Source organism: Lontra canadensis, unplaced genomic scaffold (genome assembly GCF_010015895.1).
Source record: "Lontra canadensis isolate GAN:19392208 unplaced genomic scaffold, GSC_riverotter_1.0 scaffold78, whole genome shotgun sequence".
Lineage (NCBI taxonomy): Eukaryota > Metazoa > Chordata > Mammalia > Carnivora > Mustelidae > Lontra > Lontra canadensis.
The window spans coordinates 4,543,537-4,568,418 of record NW_022631072.1 but is presented as its reverse complement, the minus strand read 5'-3'; the positions used below and the strand labels follow the sequence as shown (position 1 = coordinate 4,568,418).

Sequence of the window (24,882 nt, the reverse complement as noted above, 5' to 3'; positions counted from 1 at the left end):
GAAGTCACCAAAACAGTCTGCTAAACCAGAACCACTAGAAATTACCTCCAGTTCTTGCTGGGAATGGCTTATTTCCATGGCAGTGGGTACTGTCCAGTGCGATAAACAGAGACACATGAGACAGATTCAAAATCACCGCAGAGTTTGTAAGTTGTAAGCCGGTTTAAAGCAAAATAAAGTGTTCGGTTATCTTCTTGGGAGCTTTTAGGATGAGGAAACAAAATTTGTGATACCGTGTTGGTTGGCTTTGTTTCTTTGTTTTTTTTCCAGATGGTGTGTTCCAAAGAACCTGTTACCAGAGTTCCCTCCCCTGGGTCCTACTTCCCCTTTGCACTGATCCTGCATTTACAGTCCCTAGAGTTGTTCCCCTACTTGCAAGTCCCATTCCCTTCCTCTGATGGATTTGAAAGTCTGGGGTTTTGTTTGTTTGTTTGTTTTCGTAGTTGTAAATGATCACAGTAGCATCTCTGAGTTTGTGTAGGTTTGCTGTGTTTGATCTTGAGTCCATTTGGAGTATCTAGAAGACCAACTCCTGCATTTATACTGGAATGTTCTGGGGTAAGGCACTTTCTTGCATTTTGCCACAATCCTGTGAAAGAAGGAGGGCATCATCACCACGGTTTGCCATGAGGAAACAGAATGAGGCCAAGTGAGTGACAGGGAACCAGTCCCTGGCAGAGCTCAATGAAATCCTCCGTCCTCTGGCTCTGAATAGTACTATCTAGAGAATTGTCCTCTGTGATCAAAAGTGCCATAATTTGTATTATTTCTGGTGGGCAACAGGTAAATGGGAGACTGATTCAGAACGTACCATCTTGTGCATGTCAGTGAGTGTATCTGTGCAGTATTTCTTTAAACGAACTTAGTGGTCGTTTTCCTCCCCTGCACACACAGTGTGGTTAAGTTGGGGTCCTACTAACTAGGGCATGATATAATATTCAACTCCTATAAGGGATCTGGGTTTTTTGTTTGTTTGTTTGTTTGTTTTAGGTACAAAAAAATGCAGCCTGTTGTTCAGCATGCCACTCCCATTGTCCCACAAAACCATCAGCAGTCTTGGAATCCTCCTGGTTACAGTACCTGGACTCCCATGGGAAATGTATAAATCTGACTACTAGGAACAGGGTCCACTGTGACCATTTGCCTCCACAAAGTTACCTCAAGAGTCCTAGCTTGCTAGGATAATTAAGCATCTCCACTACTAGTCCGTTTTCTGTTATGGTCACCCAGTTCATTGTATAACAATGTTATCTGTGTGTTGGCAAGGTCATAAAAATGACAGCACCCAATGCCTGGTGATTTTACAATGTAGCTGCACATTTTAATGGCTGTGACTTAGAGGTGGGGGTGGGGGGAAACAAGGGAACCGCCCTTTGACAGTAATAGCCATTACAGTCTTTCTTTCTAAAGTTGTCCCCCCCCCATTTTTTTTAGTATGAATGTGAAAGGTAGCCTTCTTTGAATTTAAAAAAATCCTGAAAAACATTTAATTCATGAATTGACTCAAAGAATGTTTTTCTTAGTAACTACTGTAATAATCAGAACTTTCTGTACCTCTCAAGAGGACAAAAGGGGAAAGAACATTTTTTTAAAAGCGGGAAAGAAAGAAAATGAAATGGTAGATGCAAGGGTAGGTTCAAGGGTTGGTGTCCTGGGGGCATCTGGGTGGCTCAGTTGGTTAAGTGTCCAACTTTTGGTTTTAGCTTGGGTCATGATCTTGGGGTCATGGGATGAAGCCCCATGGGGGGCTCTGTGCTCAGTGCAGAGTCTGCTTGAGATCTTCTCTCCTTTCCCTCTGCTATCTCTCTTTCTGTCTCTCAAATAAATAAATAAAATCTTAAAACAAAAAACAACAATGGGGCACCTGGGTGGCTCAGTGGGTTAAAGCCTCTGCCTTCGGCTCAGGTCATGATCTCAGGGTCCTGGGATTAAGCCCCACATTGGGCTCTCTGCTCAGTGGGGAGCCTGCTTCCCTTCTCTCTCTGCCTGCCTCTCCGCCTACTTGTGATCTCTGTCAAATAAATAAATAAAATCTTAAGAAAAAAAAAAAGAACAAAAAAAAAACTTAGTGTCCTGGATTTTAGTGTGTAGAGTAGGAAGTAATATAAACCTGATATCCCTCTTGTAATTGGAGAATTCAACTCAGTATACAAATGATTCATGTAACTGCAGGTACCCCATCATCTTGGAAGTTTCCATGGGATCAAATTGGTCATTTAATTTTTTGAAGGCTCATCTATTCCAACTGCTGTCCTATCTTTACACTTAATTTAGTGCTGCTTTAAAAGGATGTGTCCCTACCCCACAAAATATTCCAAGACCCATGCCGAGATCATTGTGTCCTTGATTTGTTTTTGTGTTGTGTTTATAAGAGAATGCGTTCTGGGTACGGTCTTTAATAGAGAACTAGTGATGGGGAAAATAACATGGAAAAACGTTTGTCATTAGTTCCAGAACTTCATTTTAGTTACTACCTTGCTGCTGCCTCATTGTTTCAAAAATCACAGCCAAGGTCTTTGTACTGTGGTTGTAACCTTAGCAATTGATGAAAGGGCCAGAAGGAAGTCAAGGGGCTGGAGAAGAACTCAAGCAAAGAGGACATCAATCTGTCATGGAATCAGAGGAGAAAGCAAGCAAGCAAGTGGGAGGGAGGGAGGGAGAGAGAGAGAGAGAGAGAGAGAAAGAAAAGAAAAGAAAAGAAAAGAAAAGAAAAGAAAAGAAAAGAAAAGAAAAGAGGGAGGGAGGAAGGAAGGAAAGAAGGAGAGAAAGGAAAGAGAGGGAGAAAGAAGGGAAATAAGGCTGTTTAGCTGGTGATCTGTTTTGTTTTGAGAGATTAGTAATTTTCCTTTCAGATAACAATTCAAAATGAGCTGAACCAGTTTTCCTTGGAGACTTGTATATGAGTTCACTTGAGGAAGGTACCACCTGGGGGTCTGTTCCTTTTTAGGAATTGACACACTGGTTTGACAGAGCTTTCTGGGCGTAGCATCAAGGAGCTAGGAAGGACAAACAGGCTTCCCCAGCCATACTCTATCAACTTGCCCATGACTATCAAGGAGTAATGTTCTCAAATCTCAAGTTAATATAGAATCCTGAAGCTCAAAAACTACTCAAGAATTTAAAACCATTTTAAAATAGAAGAACTGAGTATAGTTTCCATCCTTGGCTCTGGAAAAATCATACCCTAGCTTCAGTTTGACTGAACTTAGGATTCTGCTTTCCTTTCAGTTCTGCTTTTCAAAAGTAGAAAGTATTTCATGTATGCGTGGAATGCCTGCCACTCAAAGTCATATGAGTTGACAGGATGTTTTGCAGATCCTTGTTTGTTTATGGCAACGACAGTGCTCCGTCTGAATGGCAGTGTCTAAATTTCTCTGTTGTCTCTTTCTCTCCCCGCTCACTCAGGTTCTAAGATGAATCCATCTCTCTTTTCCTTCTGTAGTTAGCATCTAAACAGAATCTGCGGCTGGGAGAGGAAAGAAACGGATATTTCTTTTCACAACTCCCAGAGGTAGACTTCATCACTGATGCTTTTTACAAAAGAGAAAACTAAATTTCAGAGAGGTTGAGTATCCTCCATAAGGTCAAAGCCAGCGAGTAGCAAAGCCAGGATTCTGGTCCTAGTTTGCCCATAAACAAAGTACGTACTTTTTCTATTGAGCTTCGCGTGTCTCTCACTATATTTATGTTAAAAACTGCTGCTCACTGTGGAAAGGGTAGCCTTTCTGTGGAGTCTGGATTCTACTGGCTTTGCCACACAACCAACATTATGTCATGCTCAATACATAGCCGTTTCCATTAGAGGGACTCTGCTAAATGACCAAAAAACTTTCTAGGGCTCTGGATTCATGAGTACATCCTGCAGTCGCCTCTTAGCCTCTATTCAGAATGCATTCATCCTGTTTCTGTTGTTGAGATGTTCTTTCAACTCTGGTCCTCTGAACCTTGGGCTGGGTTCTCTTCCAGAGCCAAGCTGCTGGCTATGCTCGAAAATTACGACACTATCTCAGACGATGACAGGTATAAAAAAGATCATGACCAAAGGAGCTGGGTGATTAGCCAGCAATGACAGTTTGCTTTAAATTATATTTGGTTTTTATAAGAAGTGACATAATATTGGCATCAAACGAGGCAATCATACTCACTTAATAAATTGTGTCTTGGGGCCATGATTACAAATAGATAAAAGGACGAAGCAGACCTTGAAGCAGGACCAGTGGAACATATCTCATGCTATTTTAATTCTCTGGGGTCTTAGAAGAAATATTTCCTTCACCCTCTCTTGGAAGCTGCAGGAACTTTGGTTGACTTAAGTCAGTCATGGTGGTTTTATTGTGTAAGATTTGAGGTTTTATCTTTCTGGCTATAAGGATGACCGAGAAATGTGTACGCCTTAAACTCTGCAACTATGTGGAATATTCTCTCATATTAGAGAGGCCAGTATGTTTGGAAAACTGTTTTGAGTTTTAATCCTCAGATACGGAAATTTTAGTCAACCAAAAGTTATCAAAACGTCAGTAAGTATGGTCTAGTTTATGAGACTTCTTATGTAGAAGCCAGAGCTTACATTTACATAACAAAAGTAAGAGGGAAAAAAGGCCCCAAATATATTTTCATACAATTCCTTTGGCAAGTGTTTTTAAACATATGCATTGTGTTGCTTGTTACACTAACATGAATAATGGCACAGATTCTACCTTACAGGATATTACCACCTAGTTAAGCATATAAATATTTTTAAAAACTGTTATGACAATCATGACACACAAATACTTGGTCTATAAAAGGGGCTTGTGTAGAGTTTTATGGAAGTTGGCAAACAGGAGATGTCTATACATCTGGCTGAGTCAAAGAAGGTTCCCTAGGACTGGTGACATTTGAACTAGGTATAAAAGGATAAGTAATCACTATTCGAGGAGAAAAAACTATATTTTGAAAGTCTTCTTTCAGGGCACCTGGGTGGCTCAGTCTTTAAGCATCTGTCTTTGGCTCAGGTCATGATCTCAGGATCCTGGGATCAAGCCCTGCATCGAGCTCCCTGCAAAGTGGAGAGCCTGCTTCTCCCTTTCCCACTCCCCCTGCTTGTATCTCATCTTTCACTCTCTCTCTCTCTCTCTGTGACAAATAAATAAATAAAATCTTAAAAAAAAAATAGAAAGTCTTCTTTCCATGAAGAACATGTAATTTGGTAGAGTTGAATCAGAGGGTACATGTTAGAGGAGGAACTGGAGAAAAGGCCCAAAGATAAGGTGGTTCTGATGGCTAAGGGTAGTGTGTACCTTTTTAAAGCATTTAGATTTTTAAATTAAATTAAATTTATTTATTTGACAGACAGAGATCACAAGTAGGCAGAGAGGCAAGCAGAGAGAGAGATGGGGAAGATGCGATGCGGGGCTCTATCCCAGGACCCTGGGATCATGACCTGAGCTGAAGGCAGAGGCTTTAACCCACTGAGCCACCCAGGCACCCGAAGCATTTAGATATTTTTGAGGACCATTGAAAGTCTTTAAAAAGCTTTTTATTTATTTTTTTAACTTTTTAATTTTTGTTATAAACATATCATGTATTATTAGTCCCAGGGGTACAGGTCTGTGAATCTCCAGGTTCACACACTTCACAGCTCTCACCATAGCACATACCCTCCAAAAAGCTTTTTATTATAGAAAATTCCCAACATATACAAAAGTAGACAGAATAATATAATGAACCCCCATGATATTCATTACCTAACAATTTTTAATGACAATCTTGTTCCATTTCTATCCCCACAGATGTTCTCTTGTTCCCATATTAGTTTTGACACAAATCTCAGACATTTAATCATTTCACTTGTAAATATTTTGGTGTGTATTTCTAAAAGATAAGTTATTTTTTGAAAAACCCAGGAGGTCATTAATACATCTCAAATAATTAATAATTTATAAGTTTTGTTATAGCTTGTCAAAGAAGTAATATGAATATATTTGTAATCTGGAAAGAAAACTCTGGAGGCAATGAGGGGAATAAGTCGAAAAAATGTTCCAAAAATATTTTTGGAAAAAAGTACCAAACCAATAGAAGATCCAGAGATGGGTTTGAACCAAGCCAATAGTGATGGAGAAGGTGGAAGAATTTTCAGAGTACTTAAAAAGTAAACTGGTAATTCTGGAGATCAATTAGATATGGGGGTGAAGGGGAGTAAGAAGGAAAATTTGAATAACCAGCATATGAATACACCAATAACTGATATAGTGTAGGGAGTCCTTGAAAAGCAATTCAGCCTGGTTTTTCATTAGTAGGAGATGTGTGGAAACAAATCCAAAAAAATATCTTCCTCAAAACTTTCAGACTTGGAACATTTGGAGTAATTTTGAGTGTCCCATCTTTCCTAACAAAAGTTAGGAAACAGCCAGAATAACATCAAAATGTTAAAGCGGATAGAGGAGCCACTTGGAAAGACTGATAACTGAGATCTCTTTAGTTTACAGCTGATAATAGTTACAAAATCATAAAGGCTAATGAACATGACTTATTCATCAAATCCCCAAACACTAAAGTTTTGAAAGATGTGAATTTAAAATAATGAAAGGAGGGGCGCCTGGGTGGCTCAGTGGGTTAAGCCTCTGCCTTCCACTCAGGTCATGATCCCAGGGTCCTGGGATCAAGTCCCACATGGGGCTGTCCGCTCGGCAAGGAGCCTGCTTTCCCCCCTCTCTCTCTGCCTACTTGTGATCTCTTTCTGTCAGATGAATAAATAAAATCTTTAAAAAATAAAAAATAAAATAATGGAAGGAATTTTTTCACACTTTATGATGAAAATGTTCAAACAAACAAAAAAACTTGAAAGAATTGTATAGTGAATATCCATGTGTCACCAATTCAATTTTATCATTAACGATTTACTACGTTTGCTTTTTCACATCTATCCACTTAATCTGTTCTTCTATCCATCCATTGGTTCATCCTTTTTTTTTTTTTCCCAAAATAAGTTGCAGACAGCAGTGCACTTCATTTCAAAATACTTCTTCAGTCATATTTTTAACTGGAGTTCAATATTTGTGCAAAATTTGTATTTTACACAAGAAAGATTAACTTTATACATTTATTTTGCCAAAAGGAAAGGCTGCAATTCAACAAGTATTAACACAATTCATGGCTGGTTCTTACTGGGTTATTTATGAAAATGAGAAGCTGTTTGAGAACTTCTAGATTCTCAAAAGTTGTTGCCATATGGAGCAACCATACCCGTCCACAAAACAGCCTTTGAGGCAATGTCCGTTATTGACTTGGCAAACCTAATGCTTCTCAGTAAAGGTTAATTGAATCTGAATGTGAAGAAACTGACACCCAGAAACATAAACTCTTTGCCAGGAAACGACTGAGCAGGTATGAGAACAAATTACCTCCAACCATTTCACACTGAGCATCTCATCCCTCCCTACCTGTAACGACTCCGCAGAAGAACAGGATAACAGAGTGAATGGTTTATAAGGGGAAACTGTAGGAGAGGCAATGCATTCCATACAGAGTCATCCTGGGAAGACTCTAGAAGAGCAAGTATGTGTGCAAGAGGAAAGAAGGTAAACTATCCACACAAAAGAGAACTCTTTATTCACGTATTGAGAAAAAAAAATGCCCATGTTCATAAATCTTCTGACAGTCTCCTGAAAGATTAAATGCAGCTTATGATAAATGGCAAAAATAAAATAAAACTGAAAATGATTAGCATAGGAATAAAACAAGGGCCAAAATATGTCAGTTAGAGTGATATAACAAGCTTAGATGTAGGAAGCTTTGAAATGTTGTAAATGAAGTCAAATTCTGACACGTTAAAACCCACCAATTGGCTCAAGGATTAAAAATCAAGCGGAGGTCATGTCTAGAAGATGCATTTTTCTCAAATGTTTCTTGCTGATGAAGATATCTAGGATTCATTTGAAGACTGAAAAATTCAAATAGTCACCCTTTGCTTACACAAAAAAAAGACATTCTGATACTAGAAAGAAATGTAGGTGTTTGATTGACTTTTTCAGTTTCCATTTTGATGTTAAGACATCAGTCTGTTTCAGTGGTTTTCCCCAGGGTTGGGTATGTGTGTGTGTGTGTGTGTGTGTGTGTGTGTGCGCGCGCGCGCGCGCGCGCGCACACACATGCGCGCGCAATTTTACCCTCCAGGGATATTTGACAACCTCTGGAGTCAGTTCTGGCTGTTCCTACTGGGGTTGGGGATGGAGTCCCACCAGCACCTAGTGGATAGAGACCAAAGGTGCTGCTAAACATCCCTCAGAACCTAGGAAAGACCTCCACAACTACGAATTACCCAGTTGAAGTACCTATAGTACTGAGGTTGAGAAATCCTGATCAATATGTATTGGTTACAAACCTTACTCTCATGTGCCTTGAAAACACTAGATGATTTACACGGGCCATCTCATCTCGTGAGTGCTATCGAAGAGTGGTAACTAATGATGACCCAATACCCTCAATGAAATACTATTGCATGGGCACCAGGGCAAAAAACGAGACGGAAAATGACCAGTCTTTCAGAATAAGGTCCACAGAAAGCCAAATTGAGTGGTTTACAACTTAAGTAGACAACACTTTGTTATCTAAGAGGATCACATGTTGGCAGGCAAGAATCCAGATACTTGATGACTAGAAAAATATTCAAGAGAATTAGCTCCATACTGTTTAATGGGCAGGAAAAGGGATCTTTAGATCCTAAGTCATAGGACAGTTCATCCTGGGACTTCTCCCTCTGGGACTTGGGGAGCTTGTTTCTCTGCTTGCAGCTTTCCTCTTCAAAACTCTCAGGAAGGGGAACTGGGACTATTGGAAGCAGGTAGATTAGATAAACTGCTACCAACCTGATGATTAGGTCTCTCATTTATGTTCTTCTCCTTCATCTTCCCCTTACTAATTCTACATACTCTATCTGGGTTGGCAACCATGTTCTCCTTTCTTCATCCATGTTACAACAGGTTACTCCTTCCTCCTTCTGAGTCGTTTACTTCTTTCTCTCTACAAGATCATCGCCATCAGGGTACAGGAATGTTTTGGCACCTCTCGTCTTATAAAAATATCCCTTGATCCCCACATCCTCTGCCAATTTCTCTTTGATTCTAGATAAAGTCATTAAACTCCTATTCTACACATGCTATCTCTGTTTCTTCATCTCCCATTTACTCTTCCGCTCACACCAACCAGGCTTCTGCCCACAGCTCCATTAAAGCTGCTCTTGTCAAAGTTGCCAGTGACCTCCATGTAGCGAAAATGCATAAAGCAGCTGGCTTCCCGTCTTCTCTTATTTGACCTCCCTCAGTAGCATTCAGCACATGATTTCAGCTTCCACGAGCATGTTCTTCTCTTGGCCTCATGGAACAACATGCTTTACATTTTTCTTCTGTCTCTCTGGGAGCTCCTTCCAACACTCTGCTGCTTTACCTCCTTTCTCTGACCTCTAGATGTTGGAGTCCCCAAGGTGCAAGGGTGAGCTCTCTTGTCCTTTCTCCTTCTGCTTTCTTCCCAAGCGATTTGAATCCTTTCTGTAGCTTTAGATGCTGTTTACATGGTGATAATTCCCAAAATTAAATTCCATCTCTGATCTTGCCACATTTGGATGAATTCACTGCCTCTTGAGACCTGCACCTGGGACTTCACAGGCAACTCAACCTTAGCACCTCTGAAGCCCAGCTCTAGAATTCTCCCAGTGTGCCTCTCCCTCTATCCTGTCCATCTTCCCCAACTCAATAGTGAGATTGTAATCCTGACAGTTCTTCAGGCCTTTTGTTCTCTCACATCTCTCACTAAATATTCTCCAAGTTCCAACACTTCAAAGAGACCTTTCCTTGCTACTCACCTAGAATAATCCCTCTTGTCACCCTCTTTCTTCGCTTCCTGTATGGGTTTTCATTCATTGCTCTTATAAAGACTTGTAATTGTGTATCAGCTTGTCTACTTCTCTGATGTTGGTTTTCCTCTAAACTGTACACTCCCTTTGGTAGGGGTCAGGTCTCTTTTGTTCACTGCTGGGTACCCAGGCCCTGTCATAATGTCTGGAAGGTAGAGGAATTGTGTTCAATAAACACAATATTGTGTTTAGTCAATAAAGGATAGTTTGGATACTGAGCCTAAAACCAACACTTTTTTTTCCTGGTAAGATAAGAATCAGATCCTTTTGCTGTTTGAATCATTCTCTTAAGTAGATTAAAGGATAATAGTTATACATCATTCAAAAAAGAGGAGATGAATCCCTGGGTAGCTCAGTTGGTTAAACATCTGACTCTTGATTTCAACTCAGGTCATGATCTCGGGGTTGTGAGATTGAGCCCCACTCTGGGCTCCATGCTGGGCATAGAGCCTATTTAAGATTCTCTCTCTACCTCTCCCTCTGCCCCTCCCCTCCCAAAAGAGTAAAAATGGGGTGCCTGGGTGGTTCAGTCTTTAAGCATCTGCCTTCAGCTCAGGTCATGATCCCAGGGTCCTGGGATCAAGCCCTCCGTAGGGCTCCCGCTCCACAGGAAATCCTGCTTCTCTCTCTCCCACTCCCCCTGCTTGTATTCCCTCTCTCACTGTCTCTCTCTCTCTCTGTGTCAAATAAATAAATGAATTTCTTTAAAAAAAAAGTTAAAAAAATTAATCTTTAATATGCTTGTTGACTGATGAATTAGTTGAGTAGCTAATTGAAAATTTACTTAATTTCTTTGTGTTCCTATTCATTTGTAACATAGAAATAATATTATTAACTCTCTTTTTCAGAATTGTTTTGTAGGGTGAAATTAGATCCTTGTGCTATAACGTCTTTTGAATAAAGACTTTAGATAGGCACAAAGCCCCATTCGAGATGGTGCAGAGATTACACGTATTATCAATTTCCTTAGACTGAGAACTGCATTGCACTAATGTCTGAACTCTTGTGGTTTGTGGGTCAACAAAATGTCATCAGGCTTCTTTGTTAAAAGCCCTATTTGAAAGGCCACCATTTGACAGTGTTTTTATGAAGTGGCTGTACTTATATCATTGTCCATGTACCTTGGAGCCTTCCTCTTAGCTGCTGTGCCCTGTGGGAATTGCCATCGAAGCTGGTGGACCACACAGCAGTGTCCACTCCACCTCACCTGATGGCATCTGGCCAAGGTGCTGAACGAAGTGGCAAAAAAAGCAACTTCACTGGGAGGAGTGGGGTAGTATCTCTAGACCTTGACCGCGGCATAGATATCTCAGGGGAGTGGTGGGTGGGGGGAGAAAGAAAAGGCTCACATTGTTTTTAAGTTGGGTGTTCCGTCTAAAGTTGCACATGGAATCTTGGGAGGGGAAAACATTTCAGTATCTCAATTTTTTTTTAAAGTTTTTTTTTTGTTTGTTTGTTTTTTTTTTTAATTTGACAAAGATCACAAATAGGCAGAGAGGCAGGCAGAGAGAGAGGAGGGAAGCAGGCTCCCTGCTAAGCAGAGAGCCCGATGCGGGACTCAATCCCAGGACCCTGAGATCATGATCTGAGCCAAAAGCAGAGGCTTTAACCCACTGAGCCACCCAGGCGCCCCATCGGTATCTCAAATTTTTGTGACTAAAAATCTGTTGGTAGGAATCAGGGAATAATTTTGCTTTTCCTCTCCTTTTACGTTGGGCAAGTCCATTTGTTTTAGTATATTTAAAAACTGACATTAGATGGTAGAACCTCAAGGAATTTGAGGTTTACTTTGTCTTCTTCTGATATTTTCTGAGGCAATCAGTCTTTGTGGGTTTAAATAGTGGTTCCTAAACTATTGTGGATGACAGACCATTTTGAGACTATGAAGAAGGCTATGGACCCTCTCTGAGAACGAAGGTCAATGGGGAGGCACCTGGGTAGCTCAGTCAGTTAAGTGTCTGCTTTCAGCTCAGGGCATGATCCTAGGACCCTGGGATCGAGCCCTGCATCGGTCTCTCTGCCTAGCGGGGAACCTGCTTCTGCCTCTCCTGCTCCCCCTGCTTGAGCGCTGTTTCTCTCTGTCAAATAAATCTTAAATAAATTTTAAATAAATCTTAAAAAAAAAAAGAGGAAGCTCATGAACACAAACACATATAATTCCATATATGGTGTTGGGGGGGGTCTTATAAATCTCTGATTCATGGTTAAGAGTCTTGCTGTGGACTGAATTGTGTCTCTCCCCAAATTCATAAGTCATAGTTCTAACTCTCCATGTAACCGAATTGAGAAGAAGGGCCTCTACAGAGGTAATTAAGGTTACATGAGGTCATAACCAAAAGACCCTCATCCGAGAGGACTGGAACCCATGCAAGAAGAGAAGACACCAGAGCTGTGAGGACAGAGCAAGAAGAATGCAAGCCAGGAAGAGTCTCACAAGGAATGAAATTGGTCAGCACCTTGATCTTGGGCTTCCTAGCTTCTAAAACTCTAAGAAATGTCTGTTGTTTATGCCATCCAGTTTGTGATATCTTATTTTAGTGACTGGTGCAGACTAGTATCAGTCTACTCTAGAAACTGCTGTGTCTTGTAAACTAGTTGTGCTTTGAAGGAGTGGGTATTGAGAAGGGGGACTCCCTAGGGAGCAAATTTCCTGCACGTGGAAGAACCAACTTGGCAGGAGGGGGAGGGCATGGTGGTTGTGTATGGGACCTGGGAGATCAGGGAAAGGACCAGCTGCCAGCACTATGCCTGGCTCTTTCTGTCCCTGGCTTCATGAGTCCACACTCACAAAGCAAAGTATGAAGGTCATGCTGAAGGCTAATGGGTTCTCAAGTTGGGTGCGGACTTCTTTTCTAGGTTCTCCTTCATTTCACTGACAAAATTGTCCCTCTGAACCAAGGACCTCCTTGAATTTCTTTCAAGCATTTAATAAGAGGCAGGTCTCTCTCCAATTAAGATTAGAGCTACCTGGGGTGCCTGGGTGGCTCAGTGGGTTAAAGCCTCTGCCTTCAGCTCAGGTCATGGTCTCAGGGTCCTGGGATCGAGCCCTCCATCGGGCTCTCTGCTTAGCAGAGAGCCTGCTTCCCCCTCTTTCTCTGCCTGCCTCTCCACCTACTTGTGATCTCTGTCAAATAAACAGACAAAATCTTTAAAAAAAAAAAAAAAAGATTAGAGCTACCCAACCCAGAGACAAACCTCTGAGAACGTGGGAAGCATTTGCTGCTTAAAAATCCAGCCTTATCCCTCCTAAAAAGGCTGCCACTGTCTGACGTGGGTGGAATTTGAGGGTGACGACAATAGGAACTGTAATTTATAGACTATTTGCTTCCAACCTAGGAAAGCAAGGGCGGAGTCTCAAAGCCTGGTGATGCTGTAGGAGTGAGTTTAGACTGGGGGAAAGGGATGTGTGCAGGTCTTTTCTGGAAGACTTTAAGCAAGAAGTCAAAGTTTGAGTGACCAAAGTTAACCAACAAAATATGTGGGGTTTCATGGGACAGGAGTAAATGACAAGACAGGGTTTAGGCTGCAAACGTCAGAGCCAGAGAGCCAGCTCTTTGTGTCAGGAGCATTTTGAGTTCCAAGGTTCCACCTTCTCAAGGTCACCGTTACCAACAAACACATCTCTGCCTAGCTCAGAAGTATCCAGAACTGCTTCAGATGCCCAGGACCCACCGACCAGGGATTTTAGACTCTTACTAAAACCTCCTTTATCATATTAGACCCTTAAATGCAAAGAAAAAAAAAATTGGCCAAGGGAGATGATGGGATAGGAATCATATTTGCAAAGTCAAGGAGCCAAATCCCCTTAAAATTAGACTGCTGAGCAGAAGTTCTATGACAGACAGCATATAGTCCTATCCATTTCTCCAAGTCTAAGTTCAAAATTGGCTTTCTGATACATGCCCTTTTTATGTCCCACGGTCCCCAGGAAGAGGCTGGATTTTCTGGACGCTCACCATGGTGGCATATTTCCCTTTCTCCCATAAACTCACTCTTTAAACCTGGGTAAATTATGTTGACTTTTTGGTTCTAGGGCTCTCCTTTATAAAGTGAGGGAGTTTACCTGGAAAATAAAAGGTCCCCCTGAAAAGTAGAAATGTTGTCTGTCTCTCCTGTACCACAATCTCTTTCCCCGTTAGAACTACAGAGTTTCTCTGAGTAGACCCAAAAAAGCACTATCGGAAGACTTGAATGAGCAAGCTGATGAAATCAGGTGTTTAGAGATCAGTCCCTGCAGCTGCACTGACCAGTAAATAACCCTTCCCTGGTTTCTGGTTTCTCCTTTTAGAGCAATAAACAACAACAAAGGAAGAATACCAGCTCAACTTGTGTAGTCACTGATTACCCAAGTGACTCATGATCTAAGTGGTGGGATTTATCCATAGGAAGCTATCCTGAAAAGCCCACAGCGATGAGTACTTGCGGATTACCCAAATTTAACATGGAGGAGTAAGTTGTTAACAGTCGTAGTCAACATATCCAAAGCAACCCAGGGAGGAAGTGGGAGAGAGTGAAACTAGACACTCATTATAATGTGAGGAATCTAAAAATGTATTTGCCTCTAAGCATGAGTAGTTACATATTTTTTATATAAATACCCCAGTATATATTCTGTTTTCCCTTAGTCTTTCCAGATTCTACAAAGTAAAGTGTTGCAAGGGCATTTGCACCAAGTCCCATGCTCTTTGGGAATCCTTAGTAGACGTTTATTTTGTTTATTACGAGAGCTTTTCTCCAAAAGGAAAACACAGAAATCTGGGGAAATTGCAAAGCTTGGAGGTAACGTTGACATTTAAAAAATATTATAAATGGAAATAAATAATAATATGTTAGCCAAAGCAAGCTTGACAAATGTTGTAGAAATCCTCAAACTTACTTTCTTGCTTGGGCAAGAGGTGAAGTTTGTCTTGCAATTTGAACCTACTTTGTAAATGAAAATGTGCCAGAAGGCATAGTAGCTGGGATTCTTCTTTGTTTAATCCACGAATAGTAACATTGTTAAGATCTGCCCAGGGAAGAGTCCTCCTTAGCTTTCGCGGAGCATCTGTGATGTCAATTGGCAGCCTGATGTGTCTGAGGTTGGAGCTCAAATATGCAAATGTCTGCAGGGCCAAGAAAATATTACAATGAGTGAAACTGGGGCGCCGGGGTGGCTCAGTCAGTTACGTGTCTGCCTTAGGCTCAGGTCATGATTCCAGGGTCCTGCTTCTCCCCCTCTCCCTCCTGTTCATGCTCTCTCTCTCTCAAATAAATAAATAAAATTTAAAAAAAAAAAAGAATCTAGAAAACTGGATTTGTAAAAAGTGAGAGTCTGGATTTGTGCATGTTGCAAATAATGGAAAATTTTTGAAACTTTGTGAGAGCCAATACTGTGTGGGCCTAAAAAAAAAAAAAAAAAATCCGTGGGCCAGATCTCTGTCCAAGAGGTCACTGTTTTATAATATGTGGACGCTGAGTGAGGAAGACCTTATTTTGCACCATCTTTAATTTGGAGAAAAGAACTTGAATTGTGGTTCAGTATTTGTAGGTCTTTAAATAGGCATTCTTAGATAAAGAGAAAAATGTCAAAAAAGCATTTGAGGGGCGCCTGGGTGGCTCAGTGGGTTAAAGCCTCTGCTTTCAGCTTGGGTCATGGTCTCAGGGTCCTGGGATCAAGTCCCGCACCAGGCTCTCTGCTCGGCAGGGAGCCTGCTTCCTCCCTCTCTCTCTGCCTGCCTTCCTGCCTAGTTGTGATCGCTGTCTGTCAAATAAATAAATAAAATCTTTAAAATAAAAAGAAAAGCATTTGAGAACAATATAATATTTAAGCAGCCACTGTACTTTTATATTTAATTTCTATGGCCTCAGAGCCAGTTTCTTAGATTTTTATGGAAAGTATGACTTTGTATTAGGACCTGCAAGAACACCTATTTGAGATGTTGCTGATCACGTACATGGCATCTGTTCAGTCATCTTGCCATGAACATAGTTCTCAATTAAAAAAACTCACTGGGGTGATTCAGATCGCTCCGTACTACAACAAGGATATGGAAACTTGGAGAGATCTAGACGACATAAACAATTTTCTAGTTTTTATAAAATGAATGTTTGGCACCGTGTAGACAGCACATTACTGAAATCAAGACTCCCTTATCCAAAAGCAAAACTAAATTTTGGGAAAAAATGACTAGAATGCCTGAGAACCAAAAACACTTTTATAAAACTCGAGCTCCCTTCACATCGCTTTAGATAGATACCTGAAGGTAACACAGTTCGGGTCTTGAGTATTCCTTTATGTTTCATTAAGACACCTTTGAGATAGTCCAGTATTTTTTTTCCCCAGTTACTGACGGTTTTATGGTAGCTTTTTTCCCCTTTCTCGCCCAAACCAAATATTACTGATAGTAATAAGTTAATGAGAGGTTTAAACATTTTCATTTGTATTTTTTTGTCATAAGAAGGCAATAAATAATCATAATCAGCATTGCATTAAGTAGTGAGGAAGTATCTTTTCACCTCCATGTTTGCTAAATCCTTTCAGGTTGTATGTGATTAACAGTTGAAGCATGGTAAGATAGCTAAATAAATAAATACATGTTCTGGTTCCTGGACTAGAAATTAGAGCTGTTGAAAAAAAGTCACTAAAAATGAGATATTGTGGTGAGATAAAGATTGGTGAGGGTTTAAAACTGTGTGAACACGGAGACTTGTGAAATCCCCACAAATTACCACAGAAGCTGATGAGGCTCTCGTTCTAATTTTAGTGCCCAGCCTGGTTTCACTTACTATTTCAACTCTTCAACATCCTTATTGTGACAAGGAGATCCATCAGGAGAACTTCTGGTGGAAATGCTTTTGTGTGATTTCTCCCCTCAAGAATTGTTTTTATGGATATTAATAACCTAATATGCATTTATTCCCATGCTAGAGAAAAATGATGGCAATGTCAAAACTTGGATCCTCTTCATGACTCTTTGGTACACATGAAATACTACTGGGATTTCTATAGGAATCTACTAAAATCTCCTCCTCTTTGACTTCTTTGGGGACCTGTGTCTGTGTATCCCCTTAAGTACTTAAATGCTTGATAGATATTTCTTTAAAAAATAGATTGTAACTGATCGATAAAAATACAAATAGTTGAGGGATGCCTGGATGGCTCAGTCATTTAGTGTCTGCCTTCGACTCCAGTCATGATCCCAGGGTCCTAAGATTGAGTTCCACATCGAGCTCCTTGCTCAGTGGGGAGCCTACTTCTCCCTCTGCCTACTGCTCCCCTGCTTGTGCTAGCTCTCTGTCTCTCTGTAAATAAATAAATAATAAAATCTTTAATACATATATGTACTTTATGTACATTAATTATATATACATATATATAAGTAGGTGAATTTGAATAGTTTGGATTGTATGTCTAGAGGCAGCTACTTTGTCCTCCCCAAATAGTGAATACTACATAGTAAGAAGCTGATTATGGATTCTTTATTTAAGGAAATGTGGGCCTAAGTCAGTTAGAAGAAATGGGATTTCAACTACTTCTCACTTCATAACTCAAATTTCTATTCTGTGCTGCCTTTCCCCCAGTTTCTTTGTCTCTCTCTCTCATATTTCTTTCTTTCTTTTGCAAAATGAGTATATGTAGGTAAAATTATGGGGCTTATAACTTTGAGAGAAATGATACAAATAGGAATCATTTATTCCTTAAGTAGAATGTGGTTATCTACCTGGAAAAAAATAATAGTAGCTAACACTTACCAAGGACATACTATGTTCCAGTTAATAAGCCCCTAACCTCTAGTAACTCATTTAATTCTTACAACAACCCTACAACACAGATCCTATTACTATCCAAGTTTATAAGTAAAGATACAGAGACACAATAAGATTCCATAAAGTGCCCAAGGCCACATACTAGAAAGCACAAAAGTCAAATTTGGTCCCAGTGGTCTGGCTCTTGAGTCCAGACTCTTTTCCAACCGTCGAGCTCTACTCAGAACTCATCAAGCGACTAAAACATGTGAAGCCTGTGCAAAGCCACAGAGGAGGGCTACGTTGGATTATATCACACAGACCTTCACAGTGGCTTTTAGTTCTGCTCCTTACAACATGGTTATCCTGCTCTCCCCCTCTCAATGTTTGTTGAATGAAAGAATAAACACATAGATTCTTTAATTCCAGTTTTAAGAGCTCCCCATTCTGTTAGCATTCCTGCTTCTCCACCGCTCTCTGCCTTTTTCAGTGTCATTTTCTTTGCATGTGGTTTCTCCTTTTCTCCACTCAGTGCAACCCCACTCATGCTTTAAGGCCACAGCTCAACTCTGTGAGTCAGAAGTTTTTACTTCTCTCGTGACTCTTTCATAATGCCCTGTATCGTCATTTCTGTTTATTTTGACCTCCCCCCACCTTCTTTAGATTCTAAGGCCCCTGAGATCACAATCTGTGCCTGATATAATCTTGTACCTCTGCCATGGTGTTAATCACAGTGTCTGGCACAGAAATAAGTGTTTATTAAATAAATGATAAAATGACTGGAAGAAGTATTCAGTGTAATTTTATTCTCTGTAACATAAATCTGTAATAAAAATCTGGAAGCATGTCTTGAAATTCCATCAGGGGCAGTTAATATAAGAGGAGTAAATTCATTCAATTAAAAAAAAATTCAAGACAAAAAGAAAAGTAGAGGAAAAAAGTGGAAAAGAAACAAATTTGAAGTCTGCAGATCATGTGGGAAGAGTAAGGTGATGGAGCAAGATAAGCATATGCAGGTATCAGACACACTTCTGGGTCGAGAGCTAGAAAGACAAAGGATACTGTTTGGTTCTTAAGAAACTACTGGGGGGACAGAACCATTCAGTAACAAAAATCACACAAAGACTCACTCAAGTCAGTATGTTGAGTGCCAAAAATCTGCCCAGGGGAGCTGGGAGGGAGGAGAAGAATTCAAGTGGGCATTTAAGAAGTGAGTATGTGGGACACCTGGGGGCTCAGTCAGTTAAGCTGCTGTCTTCGGCTCAGGTCATGATCCTAGGGTCCTGGGGTCTTGGGATCAAGTTCCACATCAGGGTCCCTGCTCAGCAGGAAGTCTGCTTCTCCCTCTGCCTGTTCCCCCTGCTTGTGCTCTCTTTCTCTCTCTTGCTTTTGCTGTCTTGTTCTCTCTCTGGCAAATAAATAAATAACATCTAAATTTAAATAAAAAGAGTATATGATTACCAAACAGACATAGTGAGGGAAAAGAAAACATTCTAAAAAAAGGAAAAAATATATCCAAAGAATGTTGTCCTGGTCAGCTCAGGCTCCTGTAACAAACATACCATACACTGGGTGGTTTAAGCAATAAATAACCTTCATTAACTCATTACCTCCCAAAGGCCCCATCTCCAAAAACCCAGAAGAGGCATTGGAGAGGAAGAGGGGTGGACCCAGATAAGAAGCATTTGGGAGGTAGATGAGCAGACTTGGATATGGAGGGATAGTGCAAGAAGGCCCTGGGAGGTCTAGGAGGAGTCCCAAGTTTCTGGCATGGAGTACTGGGAGGTAGACGGAGCCACACATCAAGGAAGGAGATACAGGTACAGAAGTTTAGGAGGGTGAAGAGGACATATTTTTTTAACTAATCAAAAAATTTTAGTGGAAATATAATTCACAGGCTTTTGGAATCTGCCCTTTTAAAGTGTTTAGCTTAGGGACGCCTGGGTGGCTCAGTCGATTAAGCCGCTGCCTTTGGCTCAGATCATGATCCTGGGGTCCTGGGGTCGAGTCCTGCATCGGGCTCCTTGCTCGGCAGGGAGACTGCTTCTCTCTCCGCCTCTGCCTGCCTCTCTGCCTGCTTGTGAGCACTTTCTCTCTCTCTGACAATTAAATAAATAAATAAAATCTTAAAAAAGAAAAGAAAGTGTAGGGGCACCTGGGTGGCTCATTGGGTTAAGCCTCTGCCTTTGGCTCAGGTCATGATCTCGGGGTCCTGGGATCGAGCCCTGCATTGGGCTCTCTGCTCAGAAGGGAGCCTGTTTCCCTCCCCCAACCTCTGCCTGCCTCTCTGCCTACTTGTGATCTCTCTCTCTGACAAATAAATAAATAAAAATCTTAAAAAAATAAAAAGAGTGTATAGCTTAGTGATTTTTAGTCTGTTCACAAGTTTGTACCACAACTGCTACTATCAAACTTCAGAACATTTTCATCATCCCAAAAAGAAACCCTCAACTCATTGTAGTCACTCCTATGCCTCCTTTCCCTCAGCTCCTGGAAGCCACTAATTTACTTTCTGTCTCTATGAGTAGAGTCAAAGTCATGAGTATAGCCTATTCTGGGCTTTCATCTAAATAGAGCTCTATAATATATGGCTTTTTTTTTTAATTTTTTTTTTTTTTTTTTTGGTCTGGCCTTTATCACTTAGCATCATTTTTTCAAGGTGTACCCATATTGCGGGATGTATCAGTGCCTTATGCTTTTTTATGGCTGAATAAAATTCCATCGTAGGGATATACTTTATTTTGTCCATCTCTTTATCAGTTCATGGAAATTTGGGTTGTTTTAACTTTTGGACTATTATGAATAATACTATTGAACAGTTGTATACAAGCTTTTGTGTGGACATATATTTTCAGTTCTTTCAGGGATCTATCTACCTAGGAGTGAATTTGCTGAATCATAAGGCAACTCTATGTTTAAGTTTTTGAGGAACTTCCAAGTTGTTTTCCAAAGTGGCTGCATCATTTCATATCTCCACTAGCAATGTAAGATGGTTAGATATGAAAACCTATCCTCAAGTTAAATAAAACTTTCCTAAATGCACCCACTCATAAGTGGCAGCCCCCACTCTTGGCTCTCTACTGTATACCTTGCGGCTGGCCTCAGTCTGATTTGGAGTTACTGACACGGAAGTGGTAGTTGAAGCCATGGTTGTGGGTGAGTTAACCATGGAGAGTCTGAGGTGAGAAGGAAAGTCCAGGCATAGATACCTGTGGGCCCCCAGCAGAAGGAGGGGAGTCTGTGTGTGACTGAGAAGGTGTGACCAGAGGCACAGGAGGAAAACCAGGGAAGAGAGGACGCCAGGAAAATCATCCAAGGGAAGAATTTCAGGGGGAGTGTGGTAAAGAGGTAACACAAGGCTGCCAAGCCTTAGCGTAAATGTGGTGACTCCACCAGAGTAGTTTTGGTGAAGTGTGGGAGTGGGGAGTGAGGGGAGAACTGGACAGAGCTTGATTTGGGTCGTCTGAAGAGAGGATGGAACAAATCCAGCAAATTCTACTTGGCCGTCAAGGATGGGAGAGATACGAGAGTTGGCCAATGGGGAGCTGGTATTTTTTGTTTCTGGTTTTGGCCAGACTTGGCCATCTTTACTCAAACTGCTAGCAGTTTATCTCCAATTCATTAATTCTTCCTTTTTATAACTGGATCAACAAAACCCTTATTTCTAGTCCTTTGCCTTCTCCAACTCTTCAGTACTTACTTTGTGAAAAGGAACCATCTTCTCCCTTCCCCCCCCCTTCCTGTGTGTCTCTAGATCCTCTAATAAACCCATCTGATTCATGTTTCTAGCAGTTACACAATTTCCGAAGGGTAATTTGGCATATGAACCAATTAGTTCCATCAACCTGTAAACTCCATGAGAATTCCAAAAGTTCTTTTCAGCATTTTGATAGATGTCCACCAAACTCCTTATCCTCTATATGTAATATGCTATTAATCCATGGATAATGTTGTTCTAGTGGGGAAATATACTCTAAATTCCAAATAACCACTTTACAAATATAGTTGGAAACATTTCGTAATTCTAGGACTTCCTTTTTTTTCCCATTGGGTTTTATGCTCTGAAAACCTTTTCTAAAAGAGCTTTTTTTGTTCTGATGAGGAAGACAGAGTAATATTGTTTCTCTCGTGTTAGGAATGATGAAAACAAGGCTTAAGGTAGTTAAATAGGGACCAAAGACACTATGGATACTTGTTAGTCACTAATATTTTCCCTTTTGTTGCTATGTACAGGGATTTCTTTTCAGGAGTAAAGTGAAATTAGTTAATGCCTTAAATGAGAAGTTAATACCTTAAATGAGAAGAAGAGAGATATTCCCACCTCTTGAGATTTGTTTTCCTTTTGAAGAAAGGAAGAAACACTTGCTGTGGGAAAAGGACGTGAAATCAGAGAGAATGACAAAGTCATTAAGTGGAGTCTTCTAATTATGGCCTTCAGGCTGTATACATTTAACTGAGAGTACGGAAATAATCTTAAAAACATTTTTTGGTTCCTACACTTCATTTTCAATTGTTTTCAGTAAAAGGTCTAGCCCCAAATCCCTGATTCAGAAGTATTTGAAAACTGGGACTTTACCATCCCACAGAAGAGTACCATGAACGTATTGGTTTCTAAGTAGGATCAAAAGTTTTCATTTAAATGATAACATGCACCGTTTCACTTAAAAAGGAGAAAATCTAAGTCTTGCCATTTGCAATGACATGAACTGGAACTAGAGGGTATTATGCTAAGTAAAATAAGTCAGTCAGAGAAAGACAGTTGTCATATGATCTCACATACATGGAATTAAGAAACAAAACAGAGGATCATACAGGAAGGGAGGGAAAAATAAAACAAGGTGAAATCAGAGAGGGAGAAAACCATGAGAGACTCTTAATCATAGGAAACAAACTGAGGGTTGCTGGAGGCAGGGGGAGGGGCAGGGAGGGATGGGGTAGCCAGGTGATGGATATTGAGGAGGGCACTTGGCTATCTGATAACACTGACTTTAGCTTGTATTTTCCATTCTAGTTTTGTGACCCATAAAACTTAATATTCTCAGATGTCTCCTCTTTCAGGAAGCCTTCCCAGCTCTCTTTGGTTAAATTTTATCCCACTTTTGTGCTCCCCTAACACTCATGGCATATTTCTCTGACACTGGACTTAATGGGCTCATTGTTTTATAATAACTGGTTTATAATCTGTAAACTGCAGTGGGATGTAGGCTCCTTAAATGAGCTCTTTACATCTCCAGCCCATATCATAGCACTTAATGCTTAGTAGATATTTAATAATCATTGGCTTTTTTCCCTCTCAACCAAACAAATGCCTTTCTGTGAACATGCAGATATTTTAGAAGTCAGTTTTTCATTATGTTAGTGTTTCTTGCTGCATTCCCATGAAACAACTTAGAACTCAGGTTTTAAAATGCTTTGCTGGGGTGTCTTTATTATTATATTTATTATTAGCCATCTGCCTTCGGCCCAGGTCATGATCCTAGGGTCTTGGGATCGAGCCCCACATAGGGCTCCCTGCTTAGGGGGAAGCTTGCTTTTAGAAAAAAAAAAGAAAAGAAAAGAAAAGAAAAAATAGACTAAAATAAAATAAAATGCTTTCTTAGTGTTCTCAAAGATCGGCACCTTCCACTCCCAGCACAGAATGATGGTAGGTCAGAGAGAGAGAGTATACTGCAAGCTGTGCCTTCTGTTCGCATTCTTTTGTTTCTTAGAGGATTTCTGTATAGTATCTTCATTCTCTTAGAACCTCCTTTATGTAGATTCTAACCCCCAAGATTGTCCTTTGGCCCCACGGGGTGGATCCCTAAGAGTTTTATTTACTCATGCCAGTTACTGAAAATATCTTCAGTATGTGCCCTGGTGGGCACATAAACAATACCATGTTAGTGCTTGTACCAAGTACAGCACAAAATATGTGCCTTGGTGGGCACATAAACAATACCATGTTAGTGCTTGTACCAAGTACAGAATAGAAGTCAATAACCAGCTCAGACCTCATCCTGGAACCTGGCTTCCTTGAATTTTTTGATAACAACTAAGTAACAAGGTATAGCTGTGTTTTATTTGTTGCTAGATTTCTGGGGAGAATACTGGCCTCCCAGAGTTCAATGGGTAAAGCATCAGCACCGTGATGGTACAGACAGCATTCAAAACAATGACCTCTTCCTCCTTCTCCTCCACCAACATCATCATCAAGCTCACTCTGGAGTAAATGAATAAGGGGATGTGACTTCATTTCAAGGGATTTAGAACCAGGTCCTTCCCAAGCATTAGTGCCACAGACGAGATTCTTATGAATATAAAGCTGAAGAAAACACTGGTCTTCACAAAAACTGTTTTCCCAAGGCTTAAAATTTTAACTTATAAGCTAAATATTTTCTAGTTCTGAATCTTATTTTGGGATGTTATTTATAATTTGAACACTAGAGTTGCCGTAGTAGGTCATAGCCTTTCCACAGAGTTGAATGCGTCCTTCTGGAAACCATCAGATTGCAAATGTCTAATATGTATGTATATCGGTTCTCCTCTGTGTTTAGCTTCTGCCTAATGCTAGGAAAATACCTCCTCCGTTGGACTTTGGAATCTCATATTTATTCCTAGAGTTTCTTTAAGATTCTCATTTCTCATTCAACTGATGTCCGATAGCTGTAGATATGTCCGTTGGGTTGACAATAGTATATTTCAGTAACCAAGAAAGAATAAATATAATGCAGCTTAACCTTGTTACTTAATTGTTAACCCAAATTACAACAGGGCCTTGTGGAATGAGCTCTGAGCTGGTTATTGACTTCCGTTCAGTATTTGGTACCAGTGAGTCCCTGAAATGCCAAGCTTGCTCTAGTAATAATGGTTATTCATCTTAGGACAATAGAGCCAGTGATAGAATGCTTAGAAACAAAGCAGAGGCATAGTACACATTTGTTCTAGACAACGCTTGGAAATTGATCTAATAGGCAAGTCTTAACAACAGCTAAAATTTCTATTGGTAGTAGGAAAAATATAGATTTTCAAAGTCAGACAGAGCTGGCTTTGTCACTAAGCTAGTCACATGATGGGACAAGTAACTTAACCTCCATAGGCCTTAATCTCCTCATCTATGAAATGGGGAGAATAATATTTTGCTTTGGGGGTGTTATAAGATTTAAACATCATATAGGTAATTTTCCCCAACATTATGTGTATCACATCACATGCCACGAACAAGTAGTATTTGAAGAAGATATTATTACTTTGTTTTCTAAAATACACACACACACACAAAATCCACAACA

The 24,882-nt window shown here is 40.4% G+C and overlaps 1 protein-coding gene across 4 annotated transcripts in view; it reads left to right on the top strand.

Annotated features, from left to right (window-relative positions):
* Positions 1–24,882, top strand: part of RASGRP3 (RAS guanyl releasing protein 3) — a 76,279-nt gene that overhangs the window by 4,277 nt on the left and 47,120 nt on the right. Inside the window, exon 1 of one of the 4 annotated variants that reach the window (XM_032881890.1) lies at positions 539–558. The exons of the other annotated variants lie outside the window; for them this stretch is intronic. The gene's annotated coding sequence lies outside the window, so the exon portion shown is untranslated. Of the gene's footprint in view, positions 1–538; positions 559–24,882 lie in introns of those variants that run through there. 4 annotated transcript variants of the gene reach the window in all.